The 13,166-nt window shown below is 37.4% G+C and overlaps 1 long non-coding RNA gene across 1 annotated transcript; it reads left to right on the top strand.

Moving 5' to 3' along the window:
• Positions 1-615: 615 nt before the first annotated feature.
• Positions 616-11,918, top strand: LOC108365899 (uncharacterized). The gene is made up of 3 exons (XR_001848023.1): positions 616-750; positions 8,822-8,825; positions 11,908-11,918. It is a non-coding gene; the product is annotated as an uncharacterized LOC108365899 (long non-coding RNA).
• The last annotated feature ends 1,248 nt before the right edge of the window (positions 11,919-13,166 follow it).

The raw sequence follows: 13,166 nt of genomic DNA, 5'->3' as shown, positions 1-13,166 counted from the left end.
AGCTGGTTGGAATTTACGCAAATCCCTAAATTGAATTTGAAGGTTTGGAAGTTAAAATAGTAAAATACGACTAATTAAACTTGTAAGGAGAAAGTAATTATTCGTTTAGTCAGTGAACTGTGTCATGATAAGACCTCAGGATTTATTTTCTTACGTTTTCAATTTTATTCTTTTGAATGTAAATAAAATTTCTATCAGCTGTTCGTCTAACTTGCACGTGAACGAATCTTGAGTTTTCTTTAATATCTATCTTGCGTACATTAGAATAATAATAAAATTAATGTTTTTCATTTCTAATAATAATTTGATTTAAAAATAAAATTTTTGTTTTTGTTGTTTTTTGTGGCTCTTTGTAGCATTTAGAATTCACATGTGGGATTTTCGGCCTCAACCTTGCACACCCCTGCTATAGGGGGTCAAAGGTCAGATCTTCGAAAAATTAAAAACCTTATAGATATTTAAAACAATTGTAAACTGAATTTTAAAAAATTTGGTGAACCTGTAATATAGGTTTGCACAAAAAAGTTACATACCGTTTAAATAAGAGCACAAGGCGGACTTCGCATATATTTTTACTTTTTTAGTTATTTACATACAATAAATAAAAATAATTTTTTGCCAATGGTCCTATTTTGAACTTCGAAGGCCCATATCTCGATTTCGGAGGCTTACTTTGAAAAACGGAGAAGTTACTTTTTTATTTATGACTTAATCTCTAAAAAAAATTTTTTATATTCCTTCTTAACATAAGTTGCGATCCCGTACGAGTCCGGACTAGTCAGAAATAGTCAGAATCAGTCAGATTTTACAGGAAATCGATCCCGTGCTTGGTTCTCTGACTATTGAGAGGACAAAAAAGGGAGTAAATACGGTTCTCTCTCTATCATAAGTTACCAGTTTTATGGTGCCCACACTCACCAACGTGTACGTACGCCGTGTCTGTTTGACGTAGCAACATATAAAATTTACTGTTGATATAGAGAGAGAGATGCACGCGTAACCGTCGCACGTACACGGTGGTGAGTTTTCATTTACATGGCGCTCTCATAAGTTTGATCGTGTCAACTGACACGTTAACGTACGTGAGTGTGGCTCACACGATCAAACTTATGAGCGCGCCATGTAAACGAAAACTGATCACCGTGTACGTGCGACGGTTACGCGTGCTTCTCTCTCTCTCTATCAACAGTAAATTGTATATGTTGCTGCGTCAAACAGACAAGGCATACGTACACGTCGGTGAGTGTGGGCACCTTTAGTCCGAGAATTTTTTGCTGGTGAATTCTAGAAAATGTGTCAAACGATCAGCTGTAGTGTGTTTGGCAACCAAATTTTAAACAAAAGAAAAGTGCACTCTGCTAATTCATGTTGAAAAGTATTTAGTTACTTGTTTAACTGGTATCTAATGAATTTGAAAGTATTTTTGGTTATTTACATGTGTGAGCTGAGTGTGTTTACATACAAAATAAGCAAAAATTGACAACCAAAATTCAGAGGTTATGTTGAAGTTGACAGAAGTATCATTTTTTACTAGAAAGCGATCCCGTACTTTTCAATGTTACTCTCTCGCTATAAGCGAATTTTTATTTTTTGACAGTTTTACTAGTTTTAGTCCGAGGAATACGGGATTGCACCTATAAACGGGAAGTATCAATCAATTGCAACGAATATTCGAAAAATATAGTTTATACGAAAAACTATCATAAATTCATGAATATGGAATAGATACTTACCTTTGCAGACTGCAGCGTCTTTTGTTTACAGGAATTGTTTCTCAATAATAAGATCCACAGTACAAAACAAATCACAAAATGATAATCTACAGTGTTTTTCAATCAGCTGTAAGTTTTCCCATATCTGGGGAAACTTTGCGGATAAACTGTGAGGAATGTACTAATTGATTAGTTCACAGATGGAGCTGAATGTATTTCCCTAATCTTTTAAGTTTCCTTACAAACCTGGTTTATGAATATCGGTAACTCTGTTAATACTTATTAATATTTAGGTACATATATATGTACATATGCATGTATGTGCAAATGTAAATAAATATGTATGATAATTTCTGACTAAACAACCATTTGAAGAACCACTGCTAAATGCAATTATGTATATACATACATACATATGTACGTGAAATTTCGATGCAACACTCTGCGCGTTGGCAATAAAAATTTGTGTGCTGGTGCATGTTGTAAAATGCGTAGACGTATGCGCAAAAATTTATGTATGTATGTATGCGTCGAAGAAATGAATTCGTCTTAGCTCCTTGCAGCATTTACCCTATCTGCGTGTGCATCTTTTGCGATTGTGCGATGTCGATTTATTATTTTTATTGCAGCTACGTTTTACGACTTTTTAGCTCAAATGCATTTCGCCTTCCTTGCGCCATCAACTTAAAGAACAAAACCAGAAATACAATTATATTGGCCACAATAACTGAAAAGCTACGAATTTCCGCTTCCATGCCTCTACGTATTTCCTCTGCTCTTATTTTGTAAATTAATACAACCAACTTTGGAGCCAATTTTAATCCCCTCAGAAGAAGCAATGCAAACTTAAATTAGTAAACTTTTATTTTGCTGTAAGAAATTACAACTTGTTAACACAGTAGATTGTTTAAATTTAAACAGAGCTGTTTTACGATGACAATAGAAATATATATAAGTATGTATGTACATATCGATGGCTGAGTGGAAGATCGACCTATCTCGGCAGCCAGTTCGAAAACGCCCTATCTCAGAAAATTTTCTTAGATGCCGATTCAAAAACACCCCATCTCAGCTTATTTTCAATGTATTTTCATTCGAGATAGCGCGTTTTTGAACCGAATTCCGAGATAGAGCGTTATTCAACCAAATTCTGAGATAGGGTGTTTTTCAATAATATTCTGAAATAGGACATTTTTCAATCAAATTCTGAAGTGGGGAGTTCTTGAAAAGTTTTCTGAGATAGGGCGTTTTCGAATTGGCTGCCGAGATAGGTCGATCTTCCACTCAGCCATCGATATTTATGTGTTATTAAATTATATAATAATTTATACTAAGTACACTGCTAAGTATATACATTGGGGTGGTCCAAAAATGCATGTGTAAAAGTAAAGACGGAATTTTTATGCTCTCACCCCCTAGGATTGTTCTATATCGAAAAAAATTTATCCCTATTTTTTATTTTAAAAATATTTAGAGGTCGCTCAAGGCGCTTAAAGTTGTCCATGATTTTATAGAATTCTTGAAAATTAATCTGCCTTATCCTGAGTTCCGCCAAACCGAACGAAACCAAAGTGAAAAGTGAACCGGTTCGGGAAAAATTAAACTCATGATAAGGCTGAATATTTTTCAGAAACCGTACCGGTTATGCATTTTATAATAAAAACCCAAAAATTTTACTTATTTTTTTTACTTTTATTATTTTGAGCAAATAGTACCGGTTAATTTTGCTCCTTATTTTTTTAAGGTAAAAATAAAAGCTAAAATTTGGCCTTTATTGTTTTGAGCAGAAAATAATCGGTAATTGTTGCCTTTTATTTTTTCAAGCAAAAATAAAGTTAAATTTACAAATCAAGTACAGTAAAGTAAAGTAAAGTTAAGTACCTCACGAGAAATGTCAGCTTTTTGAGGTACTTAGGCGGGTTGGGTACTTAAGCGAACATAATTTGTGTTGCAGTTACATCTTCTTGTTAACTTACCTAAATAAGTCCTTGATTAAACATTAACATTTAATGAAGTATAAGTAATTTAAAACCAAGATCGTTGCATTATTTAAACACGTAAAAGCATAAAGGAAAACTTTATTAAAAAAAAAACAGATAAAGCAATTTTCTGTTATTTTCACAAGAATTAAATTAACAAGTCATTGATTATAAATATTTATACACACATACAAACAGGGCGTATCATTTTGGACCAAATTCAAAATGATATTGTTTGCCACCTATTTATGCTTACATTTTAATTTTTAAAATCTTTCAATTAAAAAAAAATCATTCCATAACAAATACCATCGAAACTTAAAATATAAGCTTAAAATTTTGTAGAACACTGAAAAGATTTATCAAAATTTCAAACTTGTTTATCAGAAGTGTCAAAATTTTTTATGAGTATACAGTTTTATAACCCATTAATAATGCGCAAGTTTCAAGTGGCTAAAAATTACCGTTGATTTTTTAGAATTGTTTTGGCGGTGTGTAGCGCTGCCACTAAATTTCAAAATATGTTAATGTTTGAAGAAATTTAAAAAAAGCACTTAAAAGGGGAAAATTATAAGTAAAATGGTAAATGGAGTACGAAAAATGTAGGAACTTAGGCGGGTTGGGTACATAAGCGTGGAGGTACTTAAAAGAGGGATTTTCTTCAGAATACATTAAAAAATTCACGGTGCCCAATAATATTGGGAACTTAAGCGGGTTAGGTACTTATGCGGGGGATACTTAAGCGGGTTTCACTGTATTCCAGAGTTGTTATACTCGAATTTAATAGTTTTAAAGTTCCTATCTGGATGCTAATCGCCCCCTAATACACAAATACCAGTGTTAGATCAAATCTATATACATAAGTAAATGTGCATGTATTTACAGGGCCGTCGAGAGAACTCGGACCCAGGAATTCTAGCAGCTGTAGCTCAGCCCCTAAGGGTTTTAAAATTTATTTTCAAAATATATCTGGAATGCCGACTAAAACCAAAGAGATATTTTCATCAACGTCCCGCGTTGACTTTGATGTCTATGTTTTTGTGGAAACATGACTGAACGCTGACTTTCATGACGAAGAACATTTTAATCCAACTTTGTTTAATGTATTCAGGAAGGATAGAGGTCCGGTAAAGACTGGTCACTCCAAAGGTGGTGGTGTCCTAATCGCCTTGAAGCGCTATATCCGCTCGTCGTTACATCCATTAGGGAATCTAGATACTCTCATAGATCAAATTTGTATTTGTGTCTATGGTTCGCTTGGAAAATTATTCATTTGCACATCCTATATACCGCCAAATAGTACGGACTATCTATACAGCTGTCATGTTCACAATGTGAGCAGAATCCTGACTCTTCGTTTTGCATTCTTGGCGATCTCAGTCTTGCAGATATAGTCTGGTCCGACCTACAAAGAAATGGTTTCCTGACTCCAACACACGTAAACAGGACGTACGAGATAAATTTTCTGGATAGTCTGCTTAGTTTAAACTTAATTCAATTTACATTTCATTATCTAATAAGTTGTCTAAAAGTCTTGACCTTGTCTTTGTTGATGAAAATTCAATATTTAACTTAGAGAAATGCAGTTTCCGACTAGTAAAACTGATATGCATCATGTGACCATAATTATTTGTTTGGAAATGTTTGATGATTTCACTGCAAGGAATATAACGTCTGGTTTCTTTAACTTCTGCGATGCTAACGTTCTGTTCACATAACGGTTGTTTGTAACAGGCAAAATGAATCGAGATAGATATAGACAAATGTATACATAAATGATCAGAATGAAAAGAGAAATCGATTAAGCGGTGACTGTCTGTCCGTCCGTCCGTCTGTCCGTCCGTCTGTGCACACGATAACTCGAGTAAAAATTAAGATATCTTAACGAAACTTGGTACGTGTACTTCTTTCGGGCGTAGGACGGATGGTATTGAAAATGGGCAAAATCGGACAATAACCACGCCTACCTTCCATATAACGGTAATTTTCAGAAAAACGAAAACTGCGATATTTTAGTAACTACTGAAGATTATTCACTCAAAAATTGATATTTTGATTGATTTTTGATTGATATTTGTAATAATTTTGAGACGAAAAAATAAGAAAATTATAAATTTTTGAAAAATGGGCGTAGCCACGCCCACTTATGGTTACATGTGTATATCTTGGCAACCGCTGCACCGATTTATTCCAAACTTGGCACAATTGTTGGCTTTGGTACAGCATACCAAATGGCCGAAAATTTAAAAAATCGGACAATAACCACGCCCACATTCCATATAGGGGTAATTTAGAGAAATACGCAATCTTCGATAAATAACTAAATATTAAAGCTAATTTATTCAAAATTGACGCTTGCAACCATCATTTACCAAGAAATACGTTTATGATAAAATTTTGGAAAATTGGCGTGGCACCGCCCACTTATGATCACATACATATATGTATCTCGGTAACCGTTCTACCAATTTGTACCAAACTCGGTATGGTTATTGTGCTTGCCACATAAAAGCAAAGCGTTGAAAATGATTGGAATCAAATTCAAATTACGGCCACTTTTCATATAACGGCAAATTTCAGAGATGCTTGAAACTGCGATATTTCGAAATTTAAGGACGCTAATTTACTCAAAATTGATACACTCGGCTTACCATATAGCGGTAGCCTTCGGAAAGGTGAAAAAACATTTATTTAATACTTGCGCCGGGTATTTAATGTTCGGCTCCGCCCGAACTTAGACTTTCTTACTTGTTATTTCTAAGATCGTCTCAGAGTGTCTTTTGTGTGTACACCGAATAATCTTTTTTCTAAATCTCTTCCGCTGCTGCCACCTAGGGTTCATAGATTACCCTGGTACACAAGTAGACTCAAGAATCTTAAAAATAAAAGAAACAAGTATTAGGTGCAATCCCGTATTCCTCGGACTCGGACTAGTAAAACTGTCAAAAAATAAAAATTCGCTCAGAGCGAGAGAGTAACACTGAAAATTACGGGATCGCTTTCTAGTAAAAAAGGTAACTTCTATCAACTTCAACATAACCTCCAAATTTTGGTTGTAAATTTTGGCTTATTTTGTATGTAAACACACTCAGTTCACACATGTAAATAACCAAAAATACTTTCAAATTCATTAGAATCCACTTAAACATGTAATTAAATACTTTTCAACATGAATTAGCAGAGTGCACTTTTCTTTTGTTTACAATTTGGTTGCCTAACACACTACAGCTGATCGATTGACACATTTACCAGAATTTACCAGCAAAAAATTCTCGGACTAAAACTGGTAACTNTTCCAGTAAAATCTGACGGATTCTGACTAGTCCGGACTCGTACGGGATCGCAACTATTATAAACTACATAAAAGTTAGCTTCATTATGTTAATCTCAAGGCTAGATATATCTCGTTCATGAGACAATTTAACATCTTGCATAAATTTCTTTATAACAAGTATATTAGTAAATTTGAGTCTGACTTGAAGCAAAATCCCAAAGCCTTCTGGAGCTTCATCCGTTCCAAATCGGGCTCCTCAAATATACCTTCCTGTATGAGCTATAATGGTAAGAGTTCTGAGTCGATTAGTGATACTGCCGAATTTTTCGCCGAGTTTTTTAAATCAAATTTTATCGCTGACAACTCCTCCAGGTTTCCAGTTAATTCCTGTCCTCCACAAGGTTTAGATTTTGGATCGATGTCCTTGACAGAATCTGACATTATCTGAGGCATATTCTCTCTTAAAAAAGTCTCTTTAATGTGATTCTGACGGTATTTGTCCCTTTTTCTTTAAGCAATGTCATTCCTCCGTTTGTGTTCCACTGTGTATGATCTTCAATCCCTCTCTTCGTTCAGGAGTTTTCATCGAGCGCTGGAAAGTAGCGTCCATCACGCCCATCTTTAGGTCAGGACGTAGGAATGCTGTTTCTAATTACAGACTTATCTCTAAATTGAAGGCCTGTCCGCATACAACTTTGGCGTTGCGTTGGCGCTGGCGTCGCTTTGACAGCAGCGCGAGTAACGCCCGTGCTTGCTACAATGAACGCGTAGCAGAGAATACTTTGTTCACTAAATTAACACACCAGCGGCAGATAAATCAAAAGTTTACATCAATAAATGCATTAAAAACTATATTTCTTGCCCGCATTTGATTCAAAATTAAAATTAAATCACATAATTTTGATTATTTAGAAGAGCTGACGAACGACGCAAGCGAAAAGTTGAGAGTTGGCCATCTTACTGCATTGTGTTGGCGCTGGCTTTGCCCAACTTTGGTTATACGGAGACTTTGATATAAATACATGTGGTTAAACGAGCGACGCATGCCGTTTAACCGTCGCAACCATGAATTATTTTTAAAAATTGAGTAACTTTAGAATTGTTATCCACCTACGTAATGTATCTTTTGCCTTTGAATTATCTAACGTGTATCTATTTACATTTTGTATCTTTTGCCTTTGAATTACCTAACTTGCAAAAACAATGTAATTAGTGAATACCCTGATTTGTAAACTTTGAAATATTTTATGAATTTGCGTGGTTGGCAACGCGCGTAGGTAAAGCAGCGCGCAGCTGACGTTTTAGGTTGACAAACTGTCAACAAAAGAAAAAGAAAAATTGTCAACCATCAAGTCGCATCCCCTTTGAATATCAATTAAATTATTGTTTAAAATCAAAATTCGCAGTTGTTCTTTCATCTAAGGGAATTGCATTAAAGTTCGTGCATAAATATACCGATTTCGGACAGTGCTTCGTTTATATTGACTCGGGGAAACCTTTCATAAAAGCAACCCTTGCCGGTTCTGCGAGAAGTTCGCCACATCGCGCCGTACTCCAGGTTCGCCAGTCATTGTCCACTGCGCGGCCAGCCGACCCTTGCACCAAGAGCATTTCAACGTCCACCACACGAAGCCACTACCGCGCGAATCTGCACCCGCCATTGTCCAGCGTGACGAGCAACAAGTATCATTCACGCCACGTCCTCGCCGTTGTCGTTTACGTCGCCACCACCACCCGGATCTGCATCCGCAACAACCAGCCGTCGTTTCCAGTGCCCACTGCAAAGCCAGCAGCGCGGGAATTACCACACGCACCAAGCTTGTGCCTATGGTCCTTCGTCGCCTCCAAAGAGCCAGCACTGTCGGAATATATCAAAATTACAAGTATCCCATTTAAACCGTGAGTAAGAATATGAATTGCTTACTAACGCCATTTATTAAAACAAAAGCTGATATCCAAAATCGCAAATACGTAAATTTTTGTTCGTTAAACAAAACTCGCATGCATTTTATAAAAACGGTGCTCTCATCCCGTTACAGTAAATTTCCTTACATATATGTACAATTCCATTTCTCGATTTCCCGCCAAAAAGTACACGGTTCCCGCCAAAAAAAGCATACGGTTCGTGATTAGCCAGTACATAATATCTACATATATAAAACATACATACATACACATCTCTCTTGGTTACTTATTCTTTTCTTTTTCCTCTCAAAAGTAAAAGAATAAATAACTACTGTGTATATGTACATATATATGTATACGCACAGTGCATCTTTATGTGAATGCCCGCTTGGAAAAATTTGATAAAACCCATTCCCACATAAATAAATGTGAATCTGCTTCACGCAGAAGGCTCAACATAAAATATATAAAGTACAATTAAATAATTGCTCGGGGAGCTTTCCTTTGAGAGTATTATTAAAATATACTAACCCCTTCTCTATTAAAAAATTACATATACCCATACATGTTTATAATTGTATATACATATTCACATACATTACAGTTCGGTGATAAAGATAGTCAGGGCCCAAAAGACTTTTTTTGTTTTTGCTCACTCCTAAACGCGCTCCCTCATAATCACAAAGCGGATACAGTAATACAAGGCGAACCTCTAGCTTCTCGAAAACTTGGAAATACCATATAATTTCTGCGAACTGTTCAAAATATTTATAAACCTTTAATACTAAAAGGGCAAACTTTTTTCGTTGTTTCTCGCATCACACCCCAAAACAAAATTAATAAAAATATATTCATATATAGACCTCGAAAGCTTCCCTTTGCGCTCAGATACAAGAACCTTTAAATAAGATCAGCAATAGACATTTTTTTTCTTTAATCTCCGCCTCATACATTAATTAAAGTTATCTCGTTACTGCTTACCGCACCTCATAGTGACGATAAATCTAAAAGTCCAAAAATGAGTGATGATGAGAAGCAACAAGGAACTTCCACCGAATCTCAACGCGGTACGCGTGCAGGTGGAAGGTCCAATGAGAAGCCCAAACAGTCAGTCGCTGCCCCTAAATTTATCTCGGAGACAGATAATCTAATGGACTACTGTACCCGATTCAATACGACTCAAATCCAAGATAATACTGAGTCTGCATTAAAAATCAAGGACAAGAATATAGATAATTTTTGGAACCGGGTTCAGAATGCGTATGATGTAATAATAGAGACTGAAGAGCATGAACTTCCCGAGGATTTCAAAGTCTCCGCTTATAATAAGTATAGGTCATGCCGCATAACGTATGAAGATACGAAAGCCCAGATCGGTGATCAACTCCTGCTTCTCAACCAAGCAAGCGACCTCACGCCTGCCCAAAGTACATATGTTACAACCCCAAGAGCAATTAGGCTTACGCTTGAAGGTCCCTCCTTGCGATACTGAAACATTTTATGGGGGTTATGGGGGTGACATGTTCACTGCGGTCTACATAAACCACCCAAAACTCACTAAGGCACAAAAATTGTACCACCTCCGGTACAAAACGCAAGGAAAAGCCGGCCAGATTGTAAAACAATTCCCTTAACTTGCGTGGGAAGCCTTAAGGTCCCAATATGAGAATAAACGAGTATTGGTTGAAAATCAAATAAGAATTTTAATGAACCTTAAAACAATCCCAATTGAGAGTAGCGAAGAAATTCAAAGATTGCAATCCGCAGTGAACAACTGCCTGCAAATCCTGGCAACTCAACAAATTTCCACTGAGAGTTGGGATCCTATTTTAATATATTTGGTGACATCCAAACTCCCCGAAAATACCGTGGCATTGTGGGAACAATCTCTTAGTTCACGTAAAGACCTTCCAAAGTGGTCGCAAATGAACCAGTTCCTCACAACCCGGTATGAAGTGGTGGAAAGGGTGGATCAATGGCGACCAGCCAAGCCCCGACAAAATCCCCCAAACACCTCATTCTCAAGACAGGCGGTTTTACAAAATAGATCCTTTTCGAAACCCAGTCAATCCCAAAATTCTCATAACAGATCTCTAACGCATATCAACTCCCATATGACAGAACAGCGCAAAATTTACAGTTGGGTTATGTGCAAACACGCTACGCATACGCTGAAGAACTGCTACAAATACAAATAATTGTCTACCCCAGATCGCACAAAGTTTGTGAAAGATAAAAGTCTGTGCGAAAATTGCCTTTCTCAGACACACTTAATAAAAGATTGTAGTAGCACTAACACCTGCCTTCATTGTCAAAAGCGGCACCATTCAACACTCCACTATAGTGTAGCATCTACCCCAAATAAAAATGATGATCGAATCCACAGAAAGACTTCGCAACATACATCCACACTGTCTAACGGTCCCAACTCACAAGCCACCAGTCAGTCGGAAGCCCTTAATGAACCGGCATCGTGTTCGAGCACAACACAAGTACAGTCCTTTTATTCGGAAAACGATAACAAGGTACTGCTCCCAACGGCTATTGTGTCTGTAGAACACAGAGGTGATCTCTTTGAATTAAGAGCCCTGATTGACCAAGGGTCCGAACGGAGCTTTATCTCTTCAAAGGCCCAAACAAAATTAAGACTCCCATGCCGAGAATCAAACTTCGAAATCTCTGGCATGGAGGGAAGGCTGGTTCAAACGTCTAATAAACTATGCTCTCTGATCTTAGTCCCCGCCGATCAAAGTACAAAAATAAAAGCTCAAGCTATAGTGTTGCCAAAACTAACCAGACTTCTCCCAAAGTTCCAAATGAACAACGCCCAAAGAGAAAAATGGTCACATCTCAAATTAGCAGATCCAAACTGCCATTCTCCAGCTCAAATAGAGATAGTAATAGGCAGTGATCTTATCCCCCAAATCATGCTACGAGGTATCGAAAAGATTTCCCATAACTGTTAGCACAAAATACCATATTCGGCTGGATCTTAAGTGGTCAGATTCCCGAAAAGGTGGAGTCATTCTCCACTCAGGTGGAAGAAATATCCAATAAATACTTGGACAATTAACTTAAAAGGTTTTGGGAACTTGAATAAGTTCCAAAGGCTCATCTCACCACTCCAGAAGACAAGGAGTGCGAAGCCTACTATACAGCCACTACCACTCGCACAAATGATGGTCGATACATAGTCCGGCTCCCCTTTAAGCCCAACTTCCCAGATAAAATTGCCTTNCTCACCACTCCAGAAGACAAGGAGTGCGAAGCCTACTATACAGCCACTACCACTCGCACAAATGATGGTCGATACATAGTCCGGCTCACCTTTAAGCCTAACATCCCAGATAAAATTGCCTTGGGCCCATCTCCAGCAATTCATCAGCGTGGAGCGGTCACTAATCAAGAAGGGTGATCTGAAAACCCTTTACGACGGCGTCTTAGAAGAATACCTCTCCCTTGGTCATATGGAAGAAACGACTTCCTATGACCAAAAACTCAGTAGACAAATGCATGTCGTTCTATCTCCCTCACCACGCGGTTATCAAACCCGAAAAAAGAACGACAAAAGTACGAGTGGTGTTCAATGCATCCAAACGATCTGGTTCTGGTCTCTCTCTGAATAACGTTTTATATACCGGACCAACGCTCCAACCAGACTTAATGCTATTGATCTTGAAATGGCGAATGTACAAATTTGTCTTCAGCGGCGACGTCGACAAAATGTATCGACAAATATTACTTCATAAAGATGACCAAGATTTCCAAAAAATAGTATTCCGGTCATCCACAAATAGTCCAATAAGAGACTACAAATTAAAAACTGTCACCTTCGGTGTAAACTGTGCACCCTATCTCGCTATACGCACTCTCCAACTCGCTCAAAATGTGGAAATAGCCCATCCCCTGGCAGTCACTATATTAAATAGTGAAACTTATGTGGATGACATTCTGTCTGGCGGTCATGACCTACTCTCTGCCACTCAATCGCTATCCCAAGTAATTGAAGCACTAAACTCGGCAGGCTTTCCCTTAAAAAAAATCACGGCCAATCACCCCGACATTCTCAAAAATATAAACAAAGAAGACTTGCTGGACACAAACTTTCTCGAATTCGAGAGAGCCAGTACTACAAAAACACTCGGGATTCAGTGGAATGGCCTAAACGACGCATTCTCGTATACCATTGAGTCTATCCCAGCATCGTTGGCAAGAACAAAGCGGCAAATCCTCTCATCCGTGGCGAAACTTTTCGACCCCGCAGGGTGGCTTACGCCAATAATGATTCAAGCCAAA

The sequence above is a fragment of the Rhagoletis zephyria genome, unplaced genomic scaffold, assembly GCF_001687245.7.
Source record: "Rhagoletis zephyria isolate East Lansing unplaced genomic scaffold, Rhagoletis_zephyria_1.1 Rzeph_scaffold_02045, whole genome shotgun sequence".
NCBI lineage: Eukaryota > Metazoa > Arthropoda > Insecta > Diptera > Tephritidae > Rhagoletis > Rhagoletis zephyria.
Note: the sequence above shows the minus strand (reverse complement) of the source record. Positions and strands in the feature narration are given on the sequence as shown.